The 16042-nt window shown below is 30.3% G+C and overlaps 1 protein-coding gene across 1 annotated transcript in view; it reads left to right on the top strand.

Annotated features, from left to right (window-relative positions):
- The window catches only part of Upf2 (UPF2 regulator of nonsense mediated mRNA decay), a 114615-nt gene that overhangs the window by 4882 nt on the left and 93691 nt on the right, over positions 1-16042 (top strand). The gene's annotated exons all lie outside the window — the stretch shown is intronic.

Below are 16042 nucleotides of genomic sequence, written 5' to 3'. Positions count from 1 at the left end.
GTACAAAACAGCCAACATGGAACTATAAAAAATCTACATATTATATTAATTGTTTCAATAATATGTAATTTAAATATATAAAATGTAATATGCTGAATGTAACAAAATACGAATATATGTCGGCAAAAAAAAAATGTAGCGGCTACGACCGCAATAGTGTATCCAACTCTCTGTAAAGCAGTGAGCGAAACAGAGAACGTCAGAAAATAAAGTGGAGCACCAGAAGCCTGACATTTATTGCCAGGTAGAAGGTCTGCTCTATTACTATTGGTAAGCTCTGGTAAGATCTTAACTGTCTCATTCAGAGGTGTAATTGTACCATTTTATTATTATAAAGTGAGAGCCGCAAAGGCTATAATCTCCATATTAAACTGTGAAAGAAGAAGAATTATAAAGTGAGGAAATATATGACATAAAATAAATAGCAGTCTTTTCTTATAATGTTTATCAATAATACTGTTTTAAAGAAAATTACATCATAGATTTTACATTGTTTTGCAAATGTAGGTAGAAAAGTTATATGGAAAGTTAAAGTATAAGAATTGGTAATTTAATGTGGAGAAATAAGTGAGTACATGGAATGTTACATAGGAATTGGTTTGAGTCTTCAGTACAATCTCTAGCATTGTTTATCTCACTGCCTTCAAAGTGGAAGTTGGAGGATGTCACCAGCAGCTCCAGATTTGTTGATGTTCATCACAGAGCAGTCTGACATGCAGTATCTCCTGGATTGTCCCAAAGTGAAGTCCTTGGAAACAAACTGAAATCATAGGGACTGATGTCTGTTGAGTATGGGTGTGTACATTTTTTATCCTCATACACAGAACAAGTGTGTTGCAATGGCTGAAACATGACAAAGACTTTTGTTATGCAAAATGGTAAGCAGATTGTGTTGCAAGAAATGTGCATACCACAGAGCACTTTGTGTGAACACTATTACAGTCATATGCAGCAATGATCATTGATTTCACATTACTAAAGTTCTGTCACACTTTTAATGTCTGCACTGAACTGTGATGCCATCACTCACTGGATTGGCATTTGAGTTAGGGCTCCTATGACTGAGTCTGTGTTTCATCAGTTGATGATTCAACAACTATTAAAGCAACGTTGTTGGGCTTTCCAACGCTTGGAAGTCTTTAGTGACGGATGAGAGTAATTGTAAAATACTGCGATAATCCTGGATTGGTTTAAGCTTAGTGTTGGTTTTTTGTTTTATTTTTATTTTATGAAATATTGGCGTAATTGTAAAATTACGATAATCCTGGATTATTTTATTTTATTTGTTTACTTTAATCGTATTGTTAATTTTTGTATTTTTTTCGCATTTTATTGTATATCCGATTATTTAATTTATGTAATATTTGTTCGAATTTCATATTCGATTTAAAGAACTAACTGATGATGGACGCTTAATGCGTTTGAAAACGTTCTTAATATTAAAGAATTTATGCTGAAGTTTGAATGGCTGTTTATTTTATGATAATTCAACACAAGAAGTCTTCACTTTCATGTGCATATTGTTGGAAAATGAATACAAATGGCCCTATAACACTGCCATTTCTGTATTTCATTGAGTGCATGTGGAATCCAGCAAGATGCAGTTTTTCTCAAGTGCCATGATCACTAAAGAATGTACTGTCATGTAAATTAATGTGCAATCTCATGTCACCGGTCCAACATTGGTCACTTTCCAGCAGCATGGCCATGACCTGCATGTGAGCTTTAGTAACTGATAGATGTCCAGGTCAAGGTCTATCACATACTCTGACATCTATTTTTGAAAGTGAACACCCACCATGCAATCATGTTAATGGAGATACTCCATATGCTTAGACAAGTCCCTGATAGCACTGTTTTACATTACATCTTAAAATTTCAATTTTGAGCCATTATTGCTGCTTTAACTATGTATATGCCATTGTAGACTGATTGACAATACAGAGGTAGTTCTGCTACTGTGTATGCAGCATCAGTTGCAGGGCATAATCATTTAGCCAACAGGTAGGGGATGACTCTCTACTGAATATCCAACATTATGTTCTCACCATTCAATTCTGCAGTGTAACTGTGTTTTCAGTACTAAATTACCAAGTCTTGGTTGAATTTCTTCAAGCAAACACTTTGAATGGTTCAAAAATTTAATGCTATGATTTTTTTCTTTCAAAAGAACTTGTATTCTACCAGATTTAAGTTAGTTGTGAATAGGTAAATGATTTATTATTTATAATTGAATTGATTGATAGAAATTGGCAACAGTGCAAAACATTGCAATTAAATCTTTGTAAGAGAGTTATATGATTTTAAAGTTTTATGAAATTATGAGTAAGATTAGAAAAATGATTTTTGATTTTAATAATTTTTTTGTTATACTTATGATTATGTAATATTGGTAAATAATATGAAACTCTTTGTTAACTCTAAGTATTATGCATTAATAACATATGATGTAGAGATGAGATGCATATTTATAGACTTTTCAATTAGTGTTAATTTGGTAAATTTTTCATTCAGTATCAGTTTACAGGTATTTTTCATTTTCTCTTTCAAAAAACTACTAATATTGAAAATAAAAAACAGGAAATATTAAGTCAAAAACACCTTAATCTAATAACACCAATTTATTAATTGAACAAATGTCTTTGACCTTGTTTAAAGGTCATCTTCAGGTTAGAAGAAAAATGGAGTAGTTTAAATATTATTGGATTAAGATTTTTTTTGACCTTAAATATACAGTGAACATCCAATTATTGCAGTATTTTATTTATAGTAAACATTAGTAATAATGTTATTCATATGTAATTGTATTGTACATTACAGAAAAATACAAATAAGCTCTCTGTAGTTTACTCATACTTTAAACATGTGCTTATCTTATGGTATCTATCTTGTGAATTTAATAAGGTTTTTGAAGAATTTTAAAGACCACGTGTGTATTTACTATTTGCTTTGTTCACCAAATTTTATTATGTAACAACTATATAACAACTGAAGAGGGACGATATGAGTCTGAAATGCTTTTTATTAAAAGAATAAAAAGAGAGTTATGACATACAGAAGTCATCATGATAAGTTTGGGAAAAACAGCACTATATGGTTGCTGAAATAATAATCTGATACAATTCCAAACAAGAAGCTAAGTGAAGAAGTAAAATTTTATTCTGAATATAAATATAATATAAAATAAAAATAGCTAAAAGTTCTAATAGATAGATTGTTTTTATTTCAAAACCAAACATTTTTTTGTTTATCAGATTTAAAAAAAAATAAGCACAAAAAACTTGGGTGTACTATAGATTACCACCTATGGAATTTTGGGACTTTGAGTATATATTTGAACTCAGAGGACCGAGACAAGTTCAATGGTACCCTACTTTTGGGCCGGAGGCAAAAAATAAGAAAGTTATCATACTTTTTTCAGCGATTGCGTGATGATCGGGAGTCGCATCTCTCTCTCTGCTAAGCCTATCGCGTGTTAACAGGCAGTCCGGCAAGTCGGCGATATATACTTTCAACAGAGGTAGATGTTGATCCATGAGCACACAGATCGCCTACAGTTCGAGTTAAGTCCTTTTTGCACACCCTCGTGCTCATTGACCTCGGGGCGCTACAGCTCTTCAGTCTCGCTATCGCTCGCGGTCAGCTAGTACTATGAGCCAACCGTGCTATTGCAATCAGGAGTTGCGATGCTTGAACAAAAGGAGAAAAAGGAACTGGCGTTCGACTGTTCATGCTCCCGACAGACTCCCCCTGGGAGGGGAGCTGCCGGCAGGCCGCCGATTGTTTAACGTCACTAGTTATTGATTCATGGCAGTTTTTGAACAAAAGAAAAAAAAGGAAGTGGCACTCGACTGTTCGTGCAATTTCCTGCCTTTCAGAGTGCTTTTTTTTTTTTAATTTGTTTGCAGACTTTACTGTGAGATGGCAGCATTAGCAACTATGGTGTCGTCTGCATGAAAGCATTAAAAAAGCATAACTTAAAAACTATGATAACTTTCTTATTTTTCGTCTCCGGTCCAAAAGTAGGGTATCGTTGAACTCGTCTCGGTCCCCTCAGTTCAGATATATATACACTCAAAGTCCCGAAATTCCATAGGTGATAATCTATAGTATCCCCAAAAACTTAATTTACTAAGATTGTAATCTACAAATTGTGACCTTATTTTTATAAATATCCAACTTCGGAAAAGACACACACAGACTCTACATTTGTTGATTAAGTGGTCATTAAGTAATCATATGCCATTTATATATATTTTCCTTCTGTATTTTCTTCTTAAAAATATATCAGTTCTTAACGACTTGTGTTATGTTTTTAGTTCTCTTCATAGGTGGTTTTAGATTTCTTCTTTATTAAGACTTTTAGCTTTTTGTTTATTGAAAATATGAGGTTGAGGTTGAAAGAGAACATTAAATATGATCTCTGAAATCAGAATAATTCAACTTTTAATAATTCAGTAGTATTTTTCATTTAGTTTTTTCTGTAAATGCATTCAATTAACACCATGATTATCTCCATTATTGTAGATTAGCTATCAGAGAACCCAATTAAATGTTTTATTTAGAATTCAATTGAGAATCAATGGACATGTCATGTATTGTACTATTTCTACACATTTTATATAACTTTTCACAACAAAATTACAGTTAAGTTTGCTTAAGAGAATACTTTGCAATTGCTGCATTATGCTCTTTTATCAGGATTACCTTCTTACCCAAAGAAACAAGATCATTCTGGGGTTTGTTTATGGCATTGGAATCTCCTCACTTTTGCATATCTTAGGAGCTCTAATATAACTTACAACACAGATACATTGAAATTCATTATCATATTATTTGACTACTTATTGGTTTCATTCTTATAACATCAGTTTTATCATTTTATCAAATAATCAATGAATATAGTATACTTACAAGTCAATCACATCCTAGAAATATAGTAAGAGGCCTAACTAAAAAGATGTGAACACCCTTGTTCCACAATTTCTGAATGCTCTGTAATGAGATGTGCAGTATAAAGACAAATAACTTTTTTCTTGAAGTACTGCACTTATAATAAAATTCAATAGGAAATGTGTTTACAAAAAAAATTATTTACTAAAATTTTATGAAAATTTATGTATATGTTTTTATCAATAATTCAAAGTTATAATATGCAGAAGTGTGAAAATTTTCAGCTATTTTGTTTTATGTGGTTTGCTAATAAGCTATTACACATTATGTGAAATACCACATTTCATTAGGAGCCCCACTAGTGGCTAAGTGAATAAAACCACTGAACACTGGTAGTTGGTGCCTTACCAATGGGCTGGCCAAATGGAATTTTCCAGATAACATCTGAATAAGAGTGTTTTCCATAAAAATCCTCTCGGAAGGTATTCCCTCAACAGATCACTCACGTGTTGCCATAACCAAATAAACCAAACCTTATGTCATTAGACAGATGCTGAAATATTTACCTGTTTCAACATCTGCAGAAACCAAGTTAGCATTTCAAGAAGTGACCAGAAAAACTAGACAGATTATGAAATAAATTATTATTATAGGATATGCTAGTACTTCAAGAAATGATTAATTTCAGCATATGGCTACTACACATACCTTTTTATTATTAAAAATCACTGATGATACTTAGAAAAGTATGTTTAACTTCATGTTTAAATTTCTATCAATAGTTAAAACAAATTTATCATAAAATTTGTTTTTTTTTTTGTTTGTTTTAATTTTATATTATCAGTTATGAAATCAATTTTTTAATGATGAAAAGAGTATTGTAAATATAATTCACCTATACACACTGGGTTAATACTAATCCAATCTCCCGAAAAACCTTGTAACCGGTGCAGTCCAAGTTGTTACGCAAACGTTTTCGGACCCTCACTAGGTCCTTCTTCAAGCGAAATTTTCTTTTTCGACCGTTCCATCGAATACTATCCTCCCAACGGATAAAAATTTGAATCGTCCGAATTCCGAATCTAAGGAAACCGCGTGCTTTCCTTAGATTCGGAATTCGGACGATTCAAATTTTTATCCGTTGGGAGGATAGTATTCGATGGAACGGTCGAAAAAGAAAATTTCGCTTGAAGAAGGACCTAGTGAGGGTCCGAAAACGTTTGCGTAACAACTTGGACTGCACCAGTTACAAGGTTTTTCGGGAGATTGGATGAGTATTGTAAATCTGAATTAAGTATTTCTTTGATTTATGTTATAACTATTTTTACTTATGTTCAATTTTTTGAAAATGAACTGAAAATTTCCAAAAATATTAATATTTTATATTGTAAAATTTTCCAATAAAGCAATTATATAATTAGAAAACTTTCTTTTTTACTTTCTTTCACACACAATGAAGTAGTATAATAAGGCAATAGACTATCAATACATTTGTCTTAGCAATTAATAAAGTGGATGTATTGACAGTCTATTGCCTTATTATACTACTTTATTGTGTGTAAGAGAAAGTAAAGAAAAGGCATTGTGTCATTATAAGAAAATGAATAGAAAACTTTTGTTAAAAAATAAGTTGTTTTTGAATTTTTATTTTTTGTGCATTCATAAAAATGGATGTAATTTTGGTTTATTTAAAAGCTAGCAAAATTTATACAAATATAAACATTGTAAGCCTGATTGAAGCCAAATGATTGCTGGATTAGGTCAGGCTATATTACTGCTAATAATACAACCTGATCTAATCTGGTAATAATTTCTCTTTGCTATCAAAATTTATAAAATTTATAAATATTGATTGCTTTTAAAGAAATAAAATATCTAATTCACTAAAATCACAGAAAAATTAGTAATTAAATCTTAAAATGTAAAGAAAATGTAATAACTTTAAATATGCTATACTGGTTGCTCAGGCCAGCTCCACAAGACCTGCAGCAAGTCTTCATGAGGATTTATTTAAGTGTTTAACTGTCAAAGTAATATTAAAACTTTTGAAAAAAGTACTTATACCAGAGAAAAATCTCACTAAACCAGTGTTACAAACAGCTGGACAAGATAAGGTACTGTAATGTTTGTAATATGGGTTAAGTGTGATTTTTCTCCTGTATCGGTGTGAAGTGAAAATTGTTTTTACCAATTATCAGTAAAGAAGTATTTATTAAAAGAAATAATCTGTGAGAAATTTATATTAATTTACAAAACTAATTTATACATGATAAGTTATTAATCAGTTATTTTTTATATATAGAAATAAAAAATCAGTAACTTAACATTAATTAAAATATACTCAAAGAAAACATGAGACAATTTAATACAGAATAGTGTAAACTTGAGAAATGTTATATGTGCATATGTTGAAAAGGTTTAAGTTTTTTAATAATAAACAAAGGTAATAACTATAATAAAAAACTAATAACAAATATGATATGAGATGAGTTTTCAAATAAAGACTTTAAGAAAGATAATGGCATTATTTTGGTTTTTATTGACTATAATTGATAAATAATAAATTATTGACAATTTTTCAACTAGGCTAAAGCAAATTTCAGATTATTAATAAATAAAATACATGTAAAAACATTCCACAGACCTAGTGGAAGAAGTTTGCTAATTTTTATGAGAAATGGTTCAGCCATTTTTGCTGAATATGAAATTTTATATATATATATACATACACACACACACAGTATAAAGATGTTCATTAAAACATTTTAATTTTTATACGTGTATATTAATTAAAAAGAAAAACAATGACAGTGATATATAACTTTCAAATTATTTTGATAAAACTTAGTAATTTCATATGATTATGACTACATATTATACATTTTCAAAACTATGAATAAAAGTATATTCACACAAAATTAATATATGATTACCTAAGCTATTCTACAATTTAATAGTTTAATAACTATTGAAGTTAATTTTTATAATAGAAAATGCAGTGAAAGTGAAAGATAGTCTGTTCCATCTCATATTTAGAAAGGATAAAAATAGTACATTAGTTTAGTCACACAAAGAGGAAGTTCTTCAAGAAAATTACTGAATGCAAAAAAGTTGTAAGATGAGACGAGTTTTCAGATAAAGACTTCAAGAAATATAATGACATTATTTTGGTTTTTATTGACTATAATTGATAAATAATAAATTATTGACAATTTTTCAAATAGGTTAAAGCAAATTTTAGATTATTAATAAAGTTGAAATTCACTTTTATCTGTTTGAATATCAGATATAAAATTATATGACATATATTGTGCACTGCTAGGTGTATTAATATTTGACATAATTTTATAATAAATGAATAGTATACTTTTTAATTAATTGAATAACTCAACTGCATCTGTTTGGAAAAAGGAAGTTAGGCACTATGTTCCTCTCTTTCTTTTATCATGAAGTTATAGAAGATTATCATCTTTATCTTCTACAGCAGAAGATGACAGTATAATTTATTGAAATTTTTTCTTACTTGGTAAAATTCTTTATTATATGATTGCATATTTGTTCATATAATGTTAAAAGTTGATTTAATACTTATTGATCAAAACAAAGAAAATCAAAGTGAATAGAATAGCACATCTTGTATTTTATCTTATCGCATTAATTTTAAGATGAAATAGAAATGTTTTTAGAAGAAAAATTGTACTATATGGATTAAAATTCAAATGAGTACATAAAGAAGAAAAAAAAATTGAGATAAAATCATAAATAATTTGTCTTAATTCCTCATTATTTCTTTGAATTCTATTGTAGAGAAAGATATAAGAAACAGTCACTCAGATTCTTGAATTAGTTTACTTCTTTTGATATGTTAGGTAATCATTATATAAAAATTAAAAAAAAAAATAAGTGTAAAAATCTACTGAAGCTGGAGAATTAATTTTTAAAAATGCTTTAAATGAATAAGTTTAAACTATTGCTGTAATTTTAGAAAATTAATAACATAAATAAATTTGAATTATATTTTTGGACATTAAAACTTTCTTACAAAATCATTGAAAAATCAAATATTTCCAGTATTTACTATTAAATTTTGGACAAAATATTTTCAAAAAGTTTAATAAAAAGATGACTGTTGAGTATATTAGTTGATTTCTATGCAATCTTTTTAAGCAGCAAAATAATAATTAATAACAAAGACTTTCATTCTTATTAAAAGACCATATTCATATTAAGAAGAAAAAGTTTGTTTGAGAATTAAGATCAAATATGTCATATATGTAAAGTATTAAATAATATATCATAAAAATGAGATTGCTGGAAGTAAATTATTAAAATCAACGATTTTGTTATTGCTTAAATATAGGAGGTATAATGTTTAGTACTATGTTTGTATACTTTTTTCCCAGATGGAAATATCTCATTTAATTAGCTTTTTCATGAAAAAATGTAATCTCTAAAATATATTTGAGGTTCTTAAGTTCTCAGTCAGTTGTTGAAGCTAATTGCTAAAGAATTATATTTTAGATTCAAAGATTTAATTTAGTATGCCGAAGAAGGTATATACATTTTTTTTTAATAAAAAGAAACTATAAAATATACATTTCTCTATTGAAATGGATATTAAATGTTGAAAAACAATAAACTTCTTAAATTCTATTTATTTATTTTTCATAAATGGGGAGGAGAAATAGAATTTAAGAAAGTTTAAAATACAGTTAAAACTGTGTTTTAATGTACAGTGGAACCTTGCTTAATGAGCATAATTTGTTCCAGAATCTTACTTGTAATGCAAAACACTCGTTCAGCGAAACAATTTTTCCCATATAAATTAATGTAAAATATGATAATGCATTCCATGCCGTAAAAAATACTCAAATATTTTATGCATAACGTTTATTCAAAGAAAGTTATACAATATACATTGTTAAGGAATGTGAACTATCATTTTCATTTCATCTAGCACAGAATGAACCAACCTGAAATGCAAATTCAATTTGCAGAAAACAAAAAAAAAAATCATAGATAACATGTCTGATAAACACGCCAAACAATATGCCAAATTCTTGGGGTGTGTTAAGGCTATAATTAAATAGTAGAAATTAATTAATTTGACTAGAGGTAGGCAGTTATGCTACCATCTTGTATTAAATTTAATAATGTCTAAATTAAAAATTAATTATTTATAATTATTAAATTTAATACGAGATAGTAGCATAACTGCCTACCTCTAGTCAAATTAATTAATTTCTACTATTTAATTGTAGCCTTAACACATCCCAAGAATTTGGCATATTGTTTGACATGTTTATTATATAACAGACTATGGTTGTTGATGTTTATGCATAATATGTGTGAACACAAGTTTGGAAAAATATGTTATCACAAGTGTCAGTAAGATGCTAGTGGAATGAGTGCTAAGCACAGACTGATGGAGCATGTGCACAATCCGGGACTTCCCCTCTCCTCGTCATTTGTTATCGCTTGTTATCGCGAAACATCGCTTGTTAAGCGAGTCATTATTTTACAATTTGTTTTGCTCGTTATGCAAAATACTTGTCATGTGAGATGCTCGTTAAGTGAGGTTCCACTGTATTTATTTTGATTTACCTGATAAACTTTTTTGAAATACAGTCAAACCTGTTTTTATGCGGGGGATAGGGACCGCATTAAAAAAACGCATAAAAAAAATCTCACGAAACTTCACGAATGGCTGTAAATAATAGTTTTCGCAACACAATTAAAAAATATTTTTTTTATGCGGTCAACAGGGACCGCATAAAAAAAGTCTCACATAGAAAATAACTCAAAACCGTACGAAATAGAATTTATTGACAACAGATGTCAGCACTTGACTGCATCGTCTGGTCTATCATCTGTTTTACATATTTTTGTCCAGGTGGTGTTTTGTTGACTTAAAAAGTAAATTATTTCATTTTTCGCATATTCATGCAATAATATTACTATAATAAGTGCATTTATGCTATAATAAGTTTATTTAGCTATAATAAGTCAACGTGAGACATGACGAATCGCACGAGACTAGTCGCCAACTATACCGCACAAATTAAAAATTCGCATTAAAAAAATCGCACAAATAAAAATCGCACATAAAAAGAGCGCATAAAAACAGGTTTGACTGTATCTTGATATTGTTTAATACTACTGTGTTTTCATGTTGTTAATTCACAAAAAGAACTGTCGTCTATAAAAGAAACCATCCAACATAATAAATTGTACTTGATTAAAAAAAATTTCAATCAGGTAGAAGTTGTTATGGGGATAGTTTGTTGATTTTACAACTTGCAATTTATTATGTGTTTAAAATTTTTCTTTTGTTCAAAGTTATGAATATCTTTACAGAATTTGAAAAAATCTTTTACATGCCAGAATATTTTATCATATTTAAATTAATTCATTTCCTTTGAATAAAATGTATAAACATTTGTTAAAAAAAATCATTTGATAAATGATTGTAGCTTGAGTTTCTTACCTGTTTCTTTCTAATTTTCATAGTTTCTTCATTAAAAATTTCTTATATATGAACACTGATAATTTGGAGTTAACAATTATACCAATAAGTATTTTTTAAACTGAGTGTCAAAGTTTTATCTCAAATATTGTTTTTTCCATTCTTCTATTTCACTTATTTTATAATTAAATCTACAATAGACTGCTAATAAAAAATAAATGGAATTTTTGAGATAGTAGCACCTAAATTGCATATCAACAAGTGCCAAATTTTAAACCTGCATGGTAGTAATTGAATAATAAATTCAATTACTACCATGTAAGAATATAAAGAGAACTGAATATAAACTTGTGACTGTTTCTTATTAGTTTAATTTTTATAGAATAGATATAAAGGTTTTTTATCAAATCATTTCATTTGAGCTTATTCTTATGTATATTAATGTAGGTTTCCTGTCTGTTTTTCTGCTTGGTGAAATAAAATTGCTCAAGTTTGTTTATTTCACATCTCAAAGATTCACGTTCATTTAGTTTTAGAGTTACAGACATTTAGAGTTCTAAGCACAAAAGCTGAGGGGAGGATTTACTACCACCTTTCAGTATTTACATTTAACTCACATCAGTTGGGATAAATGTAAATGTGGATTTTTTAAAATTATCTCTACTAATACAGCCTGTAGAGATAATTGTAGATATATTTGTGGTTATTATTATTAGTATTAGTAAGGTGACAAAGCCACTAAAAAAGAAATAGCCAGCTGTGCTTCTTAAATTTCAAAAAATTGTAAACAGTGTAATCAATACCAACATTTACAATGATCTTACTCAACCTTAGTGATAAATAGAAGTCAAATGCTAATTATTTTACTTTTTTTTTAGAACATTTAAAGCAAACAAAACTTACCAATAAAATAAAATATTGACTTTGTACTAAAAAAATTCTGCAAATATTGCAAATCAAGTCAGTTAATTATTAAGATATATTTTTATACTGTGTTGAGAATATGGATGTGTTTTATATTAAAGATTTCTGTCTAATATACAAATTGGTTATTTTACATGAATCTATATCTTATATTTAAGATCTGGATTTTTGGGTGCTGCACCCACTCGATTTTTGAAAGGGGCAGAGTATAAAAAGACAATCTACCGTATTAGCCTGAATATAACGTGACCCCGAATTTAACATGACTCCGAAATTTTCATAAAGATATTTAGAAAAAAAATAATACTCATAAAAGAATTCAAAGAAAGTAAAATTCAATCAGATAAGCATTTATTTAGGTAATTATAGCTAATAACATAGGTTACATTCATGTCAATAAAATTAAGTAATGTAAAACAAAATTAATATTACGTAAGTAACAACAAAAACGGAAATGTTTATTCAGAATCTGAACTGTTTTCAGAATGAGAACTCATTGATGTCACATCAGTATCATCAGTATTTATATTCACGCTTTCAGTCTCCCATAGAATGTCATCTTCCGTCCCATTTAAATCTTTGGAAATGCAGCATTTCTTGAAACCTTTAACTATCGATTCAGGTTCGATCTTCTGCCAGGCAGTCGCAATCCATTCTCCTAAAAGAGAGACTGAGGGTTTTTTTATTTTTCCTGAAGGTGTCAATGGATGATTGCCCGATAATAGCCAATTGTTGTATTCTTTTCGAAAATTCTCTTTAAATGGTTTATTAACCACCACATCCAAGACTTGCAACTGAGAAGTCATATCACCCAGTATTATTACAAGATCGGAATTCAATGCCTCAATTTTTTCCTTAACACTTGTCGTAAGGTGGCCTCAAAATGCATCAAGGACTAGCGTGGAGCGGGAGTTTCTCAGAGAACCTGGCCGTTTCCCCATATCACATTCAACCAGTCTAATACCAACTCCTCTGTCATCCAACCTTTTTCTTGGACCCGAAAAACAATTCCTGGACACAGCTTTTCTTTGGGCATTGTTTTACGTTTCAATATAACGTAAGGTCGAAGCTTTTGTCCGTCAGCAGTAACAGCAAGCATAACAGTAATTCTGGACTTTTCATAACCAGCTGACTTCAATAAGACCGTTTTTTCACCTTTCTTATTTACCGTAAGGTCAGAAGGCATGTCAAAATAGACTGGTGTTTGGTCTGCATTTCCCATATTTCCAAGACTGTAGTTGTGCTTTTTGTGTAATGATATAACATGGCACTGATAAGCCAACAATTTTTCATTAAAGTCGTCAGGAAGTTTTTGCGTGAGGGTTGTCTGCCGTCATAGTGATAAACCGTTCCTTTTCATCATTCTTCTACACCAAACCATACTTGCCTTAAAGTCCTTTCTAGGAATGTTTAAATTAGCAGTCTCTTCTGACGCTTTAAATCTTATGACTTCACGGGATATTGGGCACCCTTCATTTTGCTTTTCTATTACGAATTTTATCACTCTCTGCTCAACTTCATTAATCCTTCCTTTTTTAGGTCCACTAATTTCTTGAAGAATTTGCATTGTTATATTTCCTTAAATCTTTTCTCCATAGGCGGATGTTTACTTCTGGAACTTCGTATTTCCTCGAAGCTCTCAAGTTGTTTGTTCTTTCTGCTTCGTTTGCAATCATAATTTTAAAATTCATATCGTAGGTTCTCCTGGTACCTTTATTTATTTGACTCTTTGATGAGCCTTTTTTCTCAACACTGCCTTTATTACTCTCACTCGTTTTTTATGGGCAATAAAGAAAAAAGTAAAGTAACCGTCGCTAGTCACTAGAGCAAAAAACAAATGAAACAAAACAGTTGTGTGAGACATTAACAAGCGGAGACATAGCCTTACTATAGTAGCGCTATGCAAACAAAAGCGCAGGCCTACTAACTAGATCACATGGTTGTTTTGAAGTGGTTGGTCGAGCTAGGAATTGGTCGGACGTTCACTCACGTTTCAACCTCTGTAGGAAAATGTCTTTGTTTATATTACATTCCATTACTTAAACCTTGAATTTAGCACGAGTCGATTTTTTAACGGAAAATAAATGGTCGAAAAATATCACGTTATATTCGGGCTAATACAGTAAGTTGTTTTTAGTGCAGTAGGCCCACTCATTGCCAAATTGTTTAGCACCCAAATTGCAAGCCTGCCCTCAAAACAGTGAGTAGCATCCAAACTATATATTTTGCACCCAGCTTTCCCCTTTTTTACATTTTCAAAGAATATGTTGACAATTATCTTTTTTTTTCGTGGTTTTTGTTCATTCACTTGAGGGGAAAAAACAAATTCGTTAAACCAGACCATGTATGCTGAGGAAAAAAATACGATAATTAGCTTACTCTCTTTTTCTGTTGAGAGAAAAGGGGGTAAAGCGGAATTTTCTGGACTAAACAACTAAGACTTAGGGTTGTTTTAAGAATGTAAACAGATTCACTGAAAATCTGCAACATGTGTTTTCTTTTTCTAAGAAAAGAACAATCTAGAAAATTCTGTATTGAGGTCACCTTACCCTGACTTGTGAGCACAACAGTTCCAATTTCCTTTGTTCAGTGGTGACAACATTAGAAAATGGCATAATTGTCTGCATCTAAACTGAACATTTTAGCAAATAAGTTTAAAGATGAAGGCATATGGAAAAGTTCTTTGCTGTTCCATTTGCGATTATGTGATTCCAGTTGATGTGAAACACCAAGAAATGAAAATCAGGCAACACATAAGTTTGGAAAAGCATAGAGAAGGCAAACAAAAAAGGAGGAATTTCGAGCATATAGTTATAGGGGCACCTGGATATTGTTGGAGACAATCCTGTAATGTTTATACTGGAAGAAACAATGGATTCCACAAAATGGTATGTGCTGAACATTCTTGTTGCATCACCGACCAGGTGCTATGTACAACCAGTGTTGTTTAAAATGTACCAACTTGAAAATACGAACTCAATGAACTCTAATATCTGGTCATCCATTGGGGGTCTTGGATAAACAGTGTGGTACTCTACTGCGATAACTTTGAGAAAATTAATGCATTTATCAACAAACTTCCTCCTGGTGATTCTCCAGCCGTCGACAGTTTTGAGAAACTGGTTGCTGATCCAGTAGTGACCACAGTTATTGGTGGATAAAATCAACGAGCTGGAAAGATGTGGAACTGAAATGCAGGATCAGCAGAATGTAAGTCAGGCACTTGATGTACTGGACGGTTTTGCCCTGGACAAACTCGAATCTAGTTTATCAGAAAATCCCAATTTGAAAAATATTCTGGATTGCACTGAACTAGAATTCTGAGTAAAACTGAAACATGTCCTCGTAGTCTTGGTCGACGTAAAAAATCTTTTTCCTTATATAAAGACGTTCTATCCTCCAAACAAGAAAACTTTACTTTTAAGAACATTGAAATGGTTACTGTTGTAAATTACAATGTTCATCTTTATGTCTAAATTGTAATAAACAATTATGTAGTTTGTAAATATAGTACATCTTGTTGGTTTTTATCTTAATAATACAGCATTTAAAAGCACCCAAAACGGAGAAAAAAAGCACCCAAACGAGCACCCAATCCATTCTAAAACTGCACTCAAAAATCTGGACCTTACTTATATTATTACTGAAAGGAAGAATTATACTAATGGTATATGAAATAAATAAATATATATACAGTAGAGCGTCGATAAGTGGAACGTCGGTAAGTGGAATGGCCGGAAAGTGGAACGATTTTCAGTC

This window comes from Centruroides vittatus, unplaced genomic scaffold, assembly GCF_030686945.1.
Source record: "Centruroides vittatus isolate TY-2023 unplaced genomic scaffold, ASM3068694v2 contig_400, whole genome shotgun sequence".
NCBI lineage: Eukaryota > Metazoa > Arthropoda > Arachnida > Scorpiones > Buthidae > Centruroides > Centruroides vittatus.
This window is presented reverse-complemented; position numbering and strand designations above follow the sequence as displayed.